At 60.8% G+C, this 12,500-nt stretch overlaps 2 non-coding genes across 2 annotated transcripts; both read right to left on the bottom strand.

Annotated features, from left to right (window-relative positions):
- Nucleotides 1-769: 769 nt before the first annotated feature.
- On the bottom strand, nt 770-922 carry LOC142795701 (5.8S ribosomal RNA). Its single transcript, XR_012893236.1, has one exon. It is a non-coding gene; the product is annotated as a 5.8S ribosomal RNA (ribosomal RNA).
- Nucleotides 923-2,641: 1,719 nt separating this feature from the next.
- Nucleotides 2,642-4,456, bottom strand: LOC142795703 (small subunit ribosomal RNA). The gene has a single exon (XR_012893237.1). It is a non-coding gene; the product is annotated as a small subunit ribosomal RNA (ribosomal RNA).
- Nucleotides 4,457-12,500: the final 8,044 nt, after the last annotated feature.

Raw genomic sequence — 12,500 nt, 5'->3', positions numbered from 1 at the left:
GTCTCGTGTAGCGTCGCCCCCGCCCCAACTGGAGTGGCCCAGTTTTTTGAACGGGACGGGAACTGCGAAGCACTTAGACCGACGGCGGACTACGACGAGAACGCCTTAAGCTTCGCCAACGTTTCGCCAACTCGTGCGGGAGACTTTTTCCGCTTCGCGGCAAGTCGTCGCGCCGTGCTCTCCGCATCAACCGCGTACGCAGCGAACCGCAAACGTCGGGCGCAGCCTCCTCACCTCCCTGCGCTTTGCGCGCGAACGTTCCCTGTTCGCGCGGCAAAGCCTGGAGGAGGCACGGCCCCGCAGCGTGTTCGAGCGCCCGGTCTACGGGACACCCTGCTTACTTCGAGGGCAACAAGCGCAACGCAAGGCTGCGATCTCGCGCACTTTGCGCACGGCTGGAGAAGCTTTGCTGGCCGGCTTTCGCTCCTCGTGTTTACCGTGCGTTAAAGTTGCGCGTCCGTGGCTCTCGCAGCTCTTGCGCGCCCGGTCGCAGAGAGGAGTACGCAACCTCGACCGCACTTTCCCTGCAGGCTTCCTTCCGACTCGAAGTCCTGCGGCGGTCTCAACGAGGTGCCACATCCTCAATGCAGTCGGTCGCCCCCGTTTCGGTTGGGCTCTGGCACGACGGTCGCCACCGTCTCGCCCTTGAGTGGCCGCTGTTGGCGCTCGCTGTGAGGTGTTCAGCGTGCTGTCCGTGTTGCCGACGCGGTCAAAACGAGTCGACGGCTCACGTTCCCTTGTGCGCCGAAGGCTCTCTTGATATGTGATCCGACCCTCAGACAGACGAAGCCAAGGGAAGACCCAAGGCCGCAATGTGCGTTCAAAGAATCAGTGCTCAGTGTGTCCTGCAATTCACACCAAGTCTCGCAGCTGGCTGCGTTCTTCATCGACCCGAGAACCGAGTGATCCACCGCTTAGAGTCGTGAAAAAGTGTTTGTTCAATTCCGTACAGTCAAAACCAAACGTTTCTGGCACTCGGCCAAACAGTGGCCAAGAAGGGCGCTTTTCAGCGCACGCTTGGACTCCAAAACTCTGCCGCGCCTTTTTCGGCTGCCGCAAATCGAGCAAACGGTGTGTTTCGGACGGCGTTTCGCTTCCGCTACTTGCGAGTGCTTTCGTGGTCCACCCCTCTATAAATACTCGGGAGGCGTCGAAGCCGGTTCTCCAAGCCGGACCCGTAGGTATCGTTGTGTGCTCGCTCTCATTGGCCCGCCTAACCAGAAAATGCCTGCGGTACACCCATTTGGATAAGAGTGCACGCAGATGCGGGCCTCGACGGCTACACATTTCCTCGGGCGGCCGCCTCCCGGCCTCCGTGGAGCGCGGGATGCACGGTCCCATCGACAAGCCTCTCCCGTTTTTACCGTGGCGTCGCGGTTCACCACGGCGGGCGGGTCGGTCTCCTCCGCATAAAAAGGGGGACCCCCGCTTTTTGTTCCACGAAATCGCACAAGCTTTTTTCGCATCCACGGTTTGCCACCGCACACCAAAATGCCGATCCGGCTGCCTACTTTAGCCAACAGGTGGAGCCAGGCGCGCCGTACTTGCGCGGCACTTCCCACGTCCACCGAAGTCGGTGCCAAGGACCACTTTCGGCGCCGGAGCCGCGTACGAGCCTACTCGAGGCGGAAGAACGAAGCCAGCAAGGGCCTGGCCGCAAGTGCGTTCAATTGTCGGGACGTCCAAGTCCCTCGTTCTTCCGTGCTTCCTCTTTCGGCAAGTCGTTGCGGCACCTTCCCAAAGCGCGCAGACCCGCTAATCGCGACGAGCGCGACGTGGCCGTGCCGCCTTTCCCTCGGCAGCAAGCAAAACGCCTGGCAACGTCGACGCTCCCCTAACCGCGATCTCGCACCGTGTTTCGTGTGGCGAATTCAAAAGCCGGCCGGCGCTGCTGCAACCATTACGGTCGGTACGCATACGCCGCGGAGGGCGGGACGGTCATCGGAGCGTGCGGTTCCTCCATCGAGTACTGCGCACCTCGGCCGTCGCATCGCCGTGCCATGACCGGCCGCGCGTCAACGCGAACCGGTGCCAGCGAGATCCCTCGCCTGCAAGAACCGACCGGCAGCCTCCGTCACCCGAGGACGCGGAGGCGCTTGCCGCGGACGGCGGGACGGTATGCACTGGTGCACAGCGGACCCGTCACATCGCCAGTTCCTTGACCGACCGCCGACGCTTGTGCCGTTCCTCTCGTACTTGGCAGTCGCCGCGCGATTGTCGGGTCTCGTTCTTGCACGCTCGAACGGTCGGGAGGGCACTCGGCTGGCGTTTCGGGAACGCGCAGCCTCGCCTTCTACCGACGTAACCACGACTCGCCGTTCGCGCTCCGCCGCTCCTGTTTACAGTACTAGGCGGTCCCGCAGCGGTCGGGTCGCGCATTTCGAGCGCTTCGAGCCACGGTGCAGTGGCGGGTCGAAAGCCGACCTATGAGTGCGTTGCGCCGTTTGTACCCGCGTCCGCCACCTGGCCGACCGTCCAAGGTCGCGGTGTTGGCGTCCGCTGGGCGCAACAATTTGTCACGGGGTGCCGCTCCACATTCAGGCAGCCCCGTGGGGAAAAGCCGACCCCGCGTCCAAACGGGGTCAGCGGCAGAAAGTGTCGGGCGCAGACGCAGCTGAGGCGCTCACCCTTCACAATCCGTTAATGATCCTTCCGCAGGTTCACCTACGGAAACCTTGTTACGACTTTTACTTCCTCTAAATGATCAAGTTTGGTCATCTTTCCAACAGACCGGCGCAACCGAAAGGCCGCGCCGGACATCGGTCCGAAGACCTCACTAAATCATTCAATCGGTAGTAGCGACGGGCGGTGTGTACAAAGGGCAGGGACGTAATCAACGCGAGCTTATGACTCGCGCTTACTGGGAATTCCTCGTTCAAGGGGAACAATTGCAAGCCCCTATCCCAATCACGAAAGAAGTTCCACGGGTTACCCAGTCTTTTCAGACAGGGATAAAGACACGCTGCTTCCTTCAGTGTAGCGCGCGTGCGGCCCCGGACATCTAAGGGCATCACAGACCTGTTATTGCTCTGTTTCGTGCGGCTAGGAGCCGCTTGTCCCTCTAAGAAGGTTGTAAGGTGCTGGGAACCCCGCACCTATTTAATAGGCTAGAGTCTCGTTCGTTATCGGAATTAACCAGACAAATCGCTCCACCAACTAAGAACGGCCATGCACCACCATCCACCGAATCAAGAAAGAGCTCTCAATCTGTCAATCCTCCCAGTGTCCGGGCCGGGTAAGTTTTCCCGTGTTGAGTCAAATTAAGCCGCAGGCTCCACTCCTGGTGGTGCCCTTCCGTCAATTCCTTTAAGTTTCAGCTTTGCAACCATACTTCCCCCGGAACCCAAATACTTTGGTTTCCCGGAAGCTGCCCGCCGAGTCATTTGAGTAACTCAGGCGGATCGCTGGTTGGCATCGTTTATGGTCAGAACTAGGGCGGTATCTGATCGCCTTCGAACCTCTGACTTTCGTTCTTGATCAATGAAAACATTCTTGGCAAATGCTTTCGCAGTAGTTCGTCTTGCGACGGTCCAAGAATTTCACCTCTAGCGCCGCAATACGAATGCCCCCGTCCGTCCCTCTTAATCATTACCTCGTATTCCAAAAACCAACAGAACAGAAACGAGGTCTTGTTCTATTATTCCATGCAAGTTTATTCAGGCGACTCGCCTGCGTTGAGCACTCTAATTTTTTCAAAGTAAAAGCACCGGCCATCTCGAGGCACACAATGAAGTGCACCAAGAAAGAACCGGCATGATGTTCAGTCCGAGCCGTCGCATCGGGTAGATGCACTACTCGTCTGGAACTGAGATCCAACTACGAGCTTTTTAACCGCAGCAGCTTTAGTATACGCTATTGGAGCTGGAATTACCGCGGCTGCTGGCACCAGACTTGCCCTCCAATTGATCCTCGTTAAAGGATTTAGAGTGTACTCATTTCAATTACGGGGCCTCAAAAGAGTCCCGTATTGTTATTTTTCGTCACTACCTCCCCGTGCCGGGAGTGGGTAATTTGCGCGCCTGCTGCCTTCCTTGGATGTGGTAGCCGTTTCTCAGGCTCCCTCTCCGGAATCGAACCCTGATTCTCCGTTACCCGTAACAACCATGGTAAGCAAGTAACCTACCATCGAAAGTTGATAAGGCAGACACTTGAAAGAAACGTCGCCGGCTCGTGGCCATGCGATCAGCACAAAGTTATCCAGAGTCACCACACAATACGGGCCGAAACCCGATCGATCTTGGTCTAATAAAAGCACCCGTTACCCAAAGGGCTCCAGGCTCACTGCATGTATTAGCTCTAGAATTGCCACAGTTATCCAAGTAGGAAGAAACGATCTAAGGAACCATAACTGATTTAATGAGCCATTCGCGGTTTCGCCTTATTTCGGCATGTACTTAGACATGCATGGCTTAATCTTTGAGACAAGCATATGATTACTGGCAGGATCAACCAGGTAATCGTTCGACTGCGCGTCCGTCCTCGCCCTCGGCGGGCCGGACGCAGTCTGTGTGCGGCGGAGGCCACCTTCAGGCGCCCCAACACGCTTATTTTGCACTCCGAGATGACGGCGTTCGAGCTCGCTACGGCACAACCTTCCCGAAAGACGAGTGGGAGCCGTGCGGCAAGAAGCACGTTCATGCTCGCTCTTTTTCGTTGCATCGACTCGGTCGCGCCGTGCGGGTTGCCCAAGCCCGCTGCACTGTCGGTGGACCGGCCGGAACTAGCAACGGAGCCGAGACTGCAAAGCCGCCAGACGACGGGTCACGCCCGCGTCTTCGGCGCTTTCGCATCTGAATCGCCCGAGGACGACACGGAACACACCTCGATATCGTGGTAAAACGGCACCGTCCGACAACCAGCCCCTAACGCATCAAGCGGATGAGGCTGCAGACGACTGCCGTGGATTCCCCTGGAGCAGACCCGAGGACACGCTTGACGAGGCCGAAGCCCGCCGCATATCAGACACCCGGTCGCTTTCGCGTACGCCGCTCACGAGAACCCCCACATAATAGCAGCGATAAGTACCCAGACCTCCTTGGGCCCTAATACGAGCGTACTCGAGAAAATTTCACCGCGGGTGTGCCCCGAAACGTGTGGCATGTTGAGCGTGCCACAAGTCTACGTCGCTCTCAAACCCGCCGAGGTCGTAGAATTTGCGACCCTACTCACGAAATTCCCACCGAGGATACGGCCGCAAACGTACCGCACCTTGGGTAGGCCACGAGTTTGTGCAACACTACGCTGACGGCACAGCACCGAGGTCGTGCGCGCACGCACGGGAAAATTCCGCCGCGGTTTCTGCCGAAAACGTGAGGCACCACGACTCTCCGCAAGTTCGCGTCGACTGCGAAAGACCGAAGTCGTGAACGACGTGTCCGCTACTCGCCGCCGACACGCTGGACACCAAACGTACAACGACTCGACGGCGTCGTAGAGGCCCACGACGCGGTTTTCCTTAACGACGTCTCGGCGTGGCACCGACAGGTTAGAACGGCCGACCAACGTTCCCTGTCCGCCGTTCGGCTCAGTCGAAGGGCTCGGCGACTTCGGCAACGCTGCGAAGCCGCACGGTGACGCACGCCATGTCCCCATTTTTTTTTTTCTTTCTGCGTCTGCCGGGGTGCCCCTATAATAGCAGCGATAAGCACCCAGACCGCCGTGGGTCGCTCGCCCCGGCTGACGTGGTTTTTCGTACTCCTGCGGCGGTCGCCGTCAAGCACGTCCAAATACGCTACTTTCGTGGGCGCATTCACGCTCTTTCGCTTCGCCGGAGTGCCAGCACTCACTCTGCCAAAAACGGCGAACATCCGAGCGGCGGTTCCCACTTTTGCGTCGGCGTCGCAAACCCCGCCCCGGCAGACGAGGTTTGCCGTACTCGTGCGACGGTGGCCGGCGGGCACGTCGAAAGACGCCGATATCGTGCGCGAATTGGCGCACCTTGGCTTCACCGGAGTGCCGCCACTGACTCCTCCAAAAACGGCGAAGATCCGAGCGGCGCTTCCCACTTTCGCATCGGCGTCCCGAACTCCGCCCCGGCTGACGCGGTTTACCGTACTCGTGCGACGGTCGCCGGCGAGCACGTGGAAAGACGCCGATATCGTGCCCGAATCGGCTCCGTTCGGCTTCGCCGGAGTGCCAGCACTGGCTCGGCGAAAGACGACGAACATCCGAGCGACGGTTCTCACTATTGCGTACGCGTCGCAAACCCCGCCCCGGCAGACGCACTTTGCCGTACTCGTGCGACGGTCGCCGGCGAGCACGTAGAAAGACGCCGATATCGTGCCGGAATCGGCCCCGTTTGGCTTCGCCGGAGTGCCAGCACTCACTCGGCCACAAACGGCGAACATCCGAGCGGCGGTTCCCACTTAGCCGTCGGCGTCCCGAACTCCGCCCCGGCAGACGCGGTTGCCGAGCTCGTGCGACTAGCGACCGCGAAGCCGTCTCGCGACGCCGCTTTCGTGCGCGGCTCCCACTGCGACCTGGGTCACCCGAGGTCGACGAGCAAAAAAGAATGTCGAAAAAAATTTTTTTTTTTTTTGCGTCTGCCGGGGTGCCCCTATAATAGCAGCGATAAGCACCCAGACCGCCATGGGTCGCTCGCCCCGGCTGACGTGGTTTTTCGTTTTCCTGCGGTGGTCGTCGTCAAGCACGTCCAAACACGCCACTTTCGTGGGCGCATTCGCGCTCTTTCGCTTCGCCGGAGTGCCAGCACTCACTCTGCCAAAAACGGCGAACATCCGAGCGGCGGTTCCCACTTTTGCGTCGGCGTCGCAAACCCCGCCCCGGCAGACGAGGTTTGCCGTACTCGTGCGACGGTGGCCGGCGGGCACGTCGAAAGACGCCGATATCGTGCGCGAATTGGCGCACCTTGGCTTCACCGGAGTGCCGCCACTGACTCCTCCAAAAACGGCGAAGATCCGAGCGGCGCTTCCCACTTTCGCATCGGCGTCCCGAACTCCGCCCCGGCTGACGCGGTTTACCGTACTCGTGCGACGGTCGCCGGCGAGCACGTGGAAAGACGCCGATATCGTGCCCGAATCGGCTCCGTTCGGCTTCGCCGGATTGCCAGCACTGGCTCGGCGAAAGACGACGAACATCCGAGCGACGGTTCTCACTATTGCGTACGCGTCGCAAACCCCGCCCCGGCAGACGCACTTTGCCGTACTCGTGCGACGGTCGCCGGCGAGCACGTAGAAAGACGCCGATATCGTGCCGGAATCGGCCCCGTTTGGCTTCGCCGGAGTGCCAGCACTCACTCGGCCACAAACGGCGAACATCCGAGCGGCGGTTCCCACTTAGCCGTCGGCGTCCCGAACTCCGCCCCGGCAGACGCGGTTGCCGAGCTCGTGCGACTAGCGACCGCGAAGCCGTCTCGCGACGCCGCTTTCGTGCGCGGCTCCCACTGCGACCTGGGTCACCCGAGGTCGACGAGCAAAAAAGAATGTCGAAAAAAATTTTTTTTTTTTTTTTTGCGTCTGCCGGGGTGCCCCTATAATAGCAGCGATAAGCACCCAGACCGCCATGGGTCGCTCGCCCCGGCTGACGTGGTTTTTCGTTTTCCTGCGGTGGTCGTCGTCAAGCACGTCCAAACACGCCACTTTCGTGGGCGCATTCGCGCTCTTTCGCTTCGCCGGAGTGCCAGCACTCACTCTGCCAAAAACGGCGAACATCCTAGTGGCGGTTCCCACTTTTGCGTCGGCGTCGCCAACCCCGCCCCGGCATACGCGGTTTGCCGTACTCGTGCGGCGGTGGCCGGCGGGCACGTCGAAAGACACCGATATCGTGCGCGAGTCGATGCTTCTTGGTCTCGCAGGAGGGCCGCCACTCACTCCTGCAAAAACGGCGAAGATCCGAGCGGCGCTTCCCACTTTTTCGTCGGCGTCGCAAACCTCGCCCCGGCAGACGCGCTTTGCCGTACTCGTGCGACGGTCGCCGGCGAGCACGTCGAAATACGCCGATATCGTGCCCGAATCGGCCCCGTTTCGCTTCGCCGGAGTGCCAGCACTCGCTCGGCCAAAGACGACGAACATCCGAGCGACGGTTCCCACTATTGCGTACGCGTCGCGAACCCCGCCCCGGCAGACGCGGTTTGCCGTACTCGTGCGGCGGTGGCCGGCGGGCACGTCGAAAGACGCCGATATCGTGCACGAATTGGCGCTCCTTGGCTTCACCGGAGTGCCAGCACTCACTCGGCCAAAAACGGCGAACATCCGAGCAGCGGTACCCACTTAGCCGTCGGCATCCCGAACTCCGCGCCGGCTGACGCGGTTGCCGAGCTCGTGCGACTAGCGACCGCGAACGCGTCTCGCGACGCCGCTTTCGTGCGCGGCTCCCATTGCGACCTGGGTTACCCGAGCTCGACCAGCAAAAAAGAAGGTCGAAAATTTTTTTTTTTTTTTCTGCGTCTGCCGGGGTGCCCCTATAATAGCAGCGATAAGCACCCAGACCGCCGTGTGTCGCTCGCCCCGGCTGACGTGGTTTTTCGTACTCCTGCAGCGGTCGCCGTCACGCACGTCCAAATACGCCACTTTCGTGGGCGCATTCGCGCTCTTTCGCGTCGCCGGAGTGCCAGCACTCACTCTGCCAAAAACGGCCAACATCCGAGCGGCGGTTCCCACTTTTGCGTCGGCGTCGTAAACCCCGCCCCGGCAGACGCGGTTTGCCCTACTCGTGCGACGGTCGCCGGCGAGCGCGTCGAAAGACGCCGATATCGTGCGCTAATTGGCGCTCCCTGGCTTCTCCGGAGTGCCGCCACTCACTCCTCCAAAAACGGCGAAGATCCGAGCGGCGTTCTCCACTTTCGCATCGGCGTCCCGAACTCCGCCCGGGCTGACGCGGTTTACCGTACTCGTGCGACGGTCGCCGGCGGGCACGTCGAAAGACGCCGATATCGTGCCGTAATCGGCCCCGTTTGGCTTCGCCCGTGTGCCAGCACTCACTCGGCCAAAAACGGCGAACATCCGAGCAGCGTTTCCCACTTTCGCATCGGCGTCCCGAAGCCCGCCCCGGCAGACGCGGTTTGCCCTACTCGAGCGACGGTCGCCGGCGATCACGTCGAAAGGCGCCGAATTCGTGCACGAATCGATGCTTCTTGGTCTCGCAGGAGGGCCGCCACTCACTCCTGCAAAAACGGCGAAGATCCGAGTTGCGCTTCCCACTTTTTCGTCGGCGTCCCGAACTACGCCCCGGCTGACGCGGTTTACCGTACTCGTGCGACGGTCGCCGGCGGGCACTTCAAAATACGCCGATTTCGTGGGCGCATTCACGCTGTTTCGCTTCCCCGGAGTGCCAACACTCACTCTGCCGAAAGCGGCGATCATCCGAGCGGCGGTTCCCACTTTTGCGTCGGCTTCGCAAACGGCGCCCCGGCAGACGCGCTCGTGCGACGTACTCGTGCGACGGTCGCCGGCGAGCACGTCGAAAGACGCCGATATCGTGCTCGAATCGACCCCGTTTCGCTTCGCCGGAGTGCTGCCAGTCACGGCGCAGAAAACGGCGAACAAGTGTTTTTTTTTTTTTTTTTCCTAGAATTTGTGTTATAGAAGGCACATTTGATATCGGACGATAATTTTCAACTTTATCACGCGCACCGATTTTCGTGTAGAGGTTTGCAAGTTTATGGGAATTTCTCCACTTGGAATAATGCGATTTAGTAGTACTACGAGAACTTCATGGATGTACTCAAGGGTACGGGGCAAGTCAGTTACGTCAACACCTGCAGATTTTTTACACTTCAAACTGAAAATTGTTGGTTGTGAGTCCTCGTGTGATATTAAAGGCCGATTCGCTAACACATAGAACAAAGAAAGAAAGGAAGAAAAAACGCCCGCGCTCGCTCAAGAAACCTGGGTTCGCAACAAGTGGCAACAACAAGCAACCGAGCGAGTGCGCCAAAACCCGTGGCGGCCGAACAAACGCGAAGTCCCAACCGCGTCAGCCGGGGCGGCACGGGACAGGAAAAATCACTTCAGCCGGGGCGGCGGGGCACCGAATAAACCTCGTCACCTCGTCGCAGGATAAAAGAGGAAACAAAAAGTCTAAACAGCGTCTGCTGGAGCGAATGCGTAATAAAACAACAACAACAACAAAAAAAAAAAACACCCGCGCTCAAGAAGTCTGCAATCACCACAAAAGGCGACTGTGACCGAGCAGCGTCAGCCGGGGCCGTGCGGAAACGGAAAAACCGCGACTACCGGGGCGTCGAGGCACCGAAAAATCCACTTCAGCCGCGGCGAAAAAAAAAAACAAAAAGAAAGACGGAGGGGGGGGGGGGGAACCACGTCTGCCGGGGCGAAGGAAAAAAAAAAAACGCGTCTGCCGGGGCGAGCCCGGGTGCGGCACCACCGGGAAAACTGTGGCAAACAGACATGGCGATCGAGTGAGTGGGCCGCCAGCCAGGCTCAGCCAAAAAGTGCAAAGTCCGAACTGCGTCAGCCGGGGCGGCAAAAACCACGTCAGCCGGGGCGGCGCAAAAAACCGCGTCTGCCGGGGCGGCACGAAACCGCGTCAGCCGGGGCGGCGCGAAAACTGCGTCAGCCGGGGCGAAAGAAAAAAAAAAAAAAAACGCGTCTGCCGGGGCGAGCCCGGGTGCGGCACCACCGGGAAAACTGTGGCAAACAGACATGGCGATCGAGTGAGTGGGCCGCCAGCCAGGCACAGCCGAAAAGTGCAAAGTCCGAACCGTGTCAGCCGGGGCGGCAAAAAACCGCGTCAGCCGGGGCGGCGCAAAAAACCGCGTCTGCCGGGGCGGCACGAAACCGCGTCTGCCGGGGCGGCGCGAAAACTGCGTCAGCCGGGGCGAGCCCGGGTGCGGCACCACCGGGAAAACTGTGGCAAACAGACATGGCGATCGAGTGAGTGGGCCGCCAGCCAGGCTCAGCCAAAAAGTGCCAAGTCCGAACTGCGTCAGCCGGGGCGGCAAAAAACCGCGTCAGCCGGGCGGCGCAAAAAACCGCGTCTGCCGGGGCGGCGCGAAAACCGCGTCTGCCGGGGCGGCGCGAAAACTGCGTCAGCCGGGGCGAAAGAAAAAAAAAAACGCGTCTGCCGCGGGGCGAGCCCGGGTGCGGCACCACCGGGAAAACTGTGGCAAACAGACATGGCGATCGAGTGAGTGGGCCGCCAGCAAGGCTCAGCCAAAAAGTGCTAAGTCCGAACTGCGTCAGCTGGGGCGGCAAAAAACCGCGTCTGCCGGGGCGGCACGAAACCGCGTCAGCCGGGGCGGCGCGAAAACCGCGTCTGCCGGGGCGGCACGAAACCGCGTCAGCCGGGGCGGCGCGAAAACTGCGTCAGCCGGGGCGAGCCCGGGTGCGGCACCACCGGGAAAACTGTGGCAAACAGACATGGCGATCGAGTGAGTGGGCCGCCAGCCAGGCACAGCCGAAAAGTGCTAAGTCCGAACTGCGTCAGCCGGGGCGGCAAAAACCGCGTCAGCCGGGGCGGCGCGAAAACCGCGTCTGCCGGGCGGCACGAAACCGCGTCAGCCGGGGCGGCGCGAAAACTGCGTCAGCCGGGGCGAGCCCGGGTGCGGCACCACCGGGAAAACTGTGGCTAACAGACATGGCGATCGAGTGAGTGGGCCACCAGCCAGGCTCAGCCAAAAAGTGCTAAGTCCGAACTGCGTCAGCCGGGGCGGCAAAAACCGCGTCAGCCGGGGCGGCGCAAAAAACCGCGTCTGCCGGGGCGGCACGAAACCGCGTCAGCCGGGGCGGCGCGAAAACTGCGTCAGCCGGGGCGAAAGAAAAAAAAAAAACGCGTCTGCCGGGGCGAGCCCGGGTGCGGCACCACCGGGAAAACTGTGGCAAACAGACATGGCGATCGAGTGAGTGGGCCGCCAGCCAGGCACAGCCGAAAAGTGCCAAGTCCGAACTGCGTCAGCCGGGGCGGCAAAAAACCGCGTCAGCCGGGGCGGCGCAAAAAACCGCGTCTGCCGGGGCGGCACGAAACCGCGTCAGCCGGGGCGGCGCGAAAACTGCGTCAGCCGGGGCGAGCCCGGGTGCGGCACCACCGGGAAAACTGTGGCAAACAGACATGGCGATCGAGTGAGTGGGCCGCCAGCCAGGCTCAGCCAAAAAGTGCCAAGTCCGAACTGCGTCAGCCGGGGCGGCGCAAAAAACCGCGTCTGCCGGGGCGGCGCGAAAACCGCGTCTGCCGGGGCGGCGCGAAAACTGCGTCAGCCGGGGCGAAAGAAAAAAAAAACGCGTCTGCCGGGGCGGCAAAAAACCGCGTCTGCCGGGGCGGCACGAAACCGCGTCAGCCGGGGCGGCGCGAAAACCGCGTCTGCCGGGGCGGCACGAAACCGCGTCAGCCGGGGCGAGCCCGGGTGCGGCACCACCGGGAAAACTGTGGCAAACAGACATGGCGATCGAGTGAGTGGGCCGCCAGCCAGGCACAGCCGAAAAGTGCTAAGTCCGAACTGCGTCAGCCGGGGCGGCAAAAACCGCGTCAGCCGGGGCGGCGCAAAAACCGCGTCTGCCGGGGCGAATGCAAAAAAAACAAGAAAA

This window comes from Rhipicephalus microplus, unplaced genomic scaffold (assembly GCF_043290135.1).
Source record: "Rhipicephalus microplus isolate Deutch F79 unplaced genomic scaffold, USDA_Rmic scaffold_813, whole genome shotgun sequence".
Lineage (NCBI taxonomy): Eukaryota > Metazoa > Arthropoda > Arachnida > Ixodida > Ixodidae > Rhipicephalus > Rhipicephalus microplus.
This window is presented reverse-complemented; position numbering and strand designations above follow the sequence as displayed.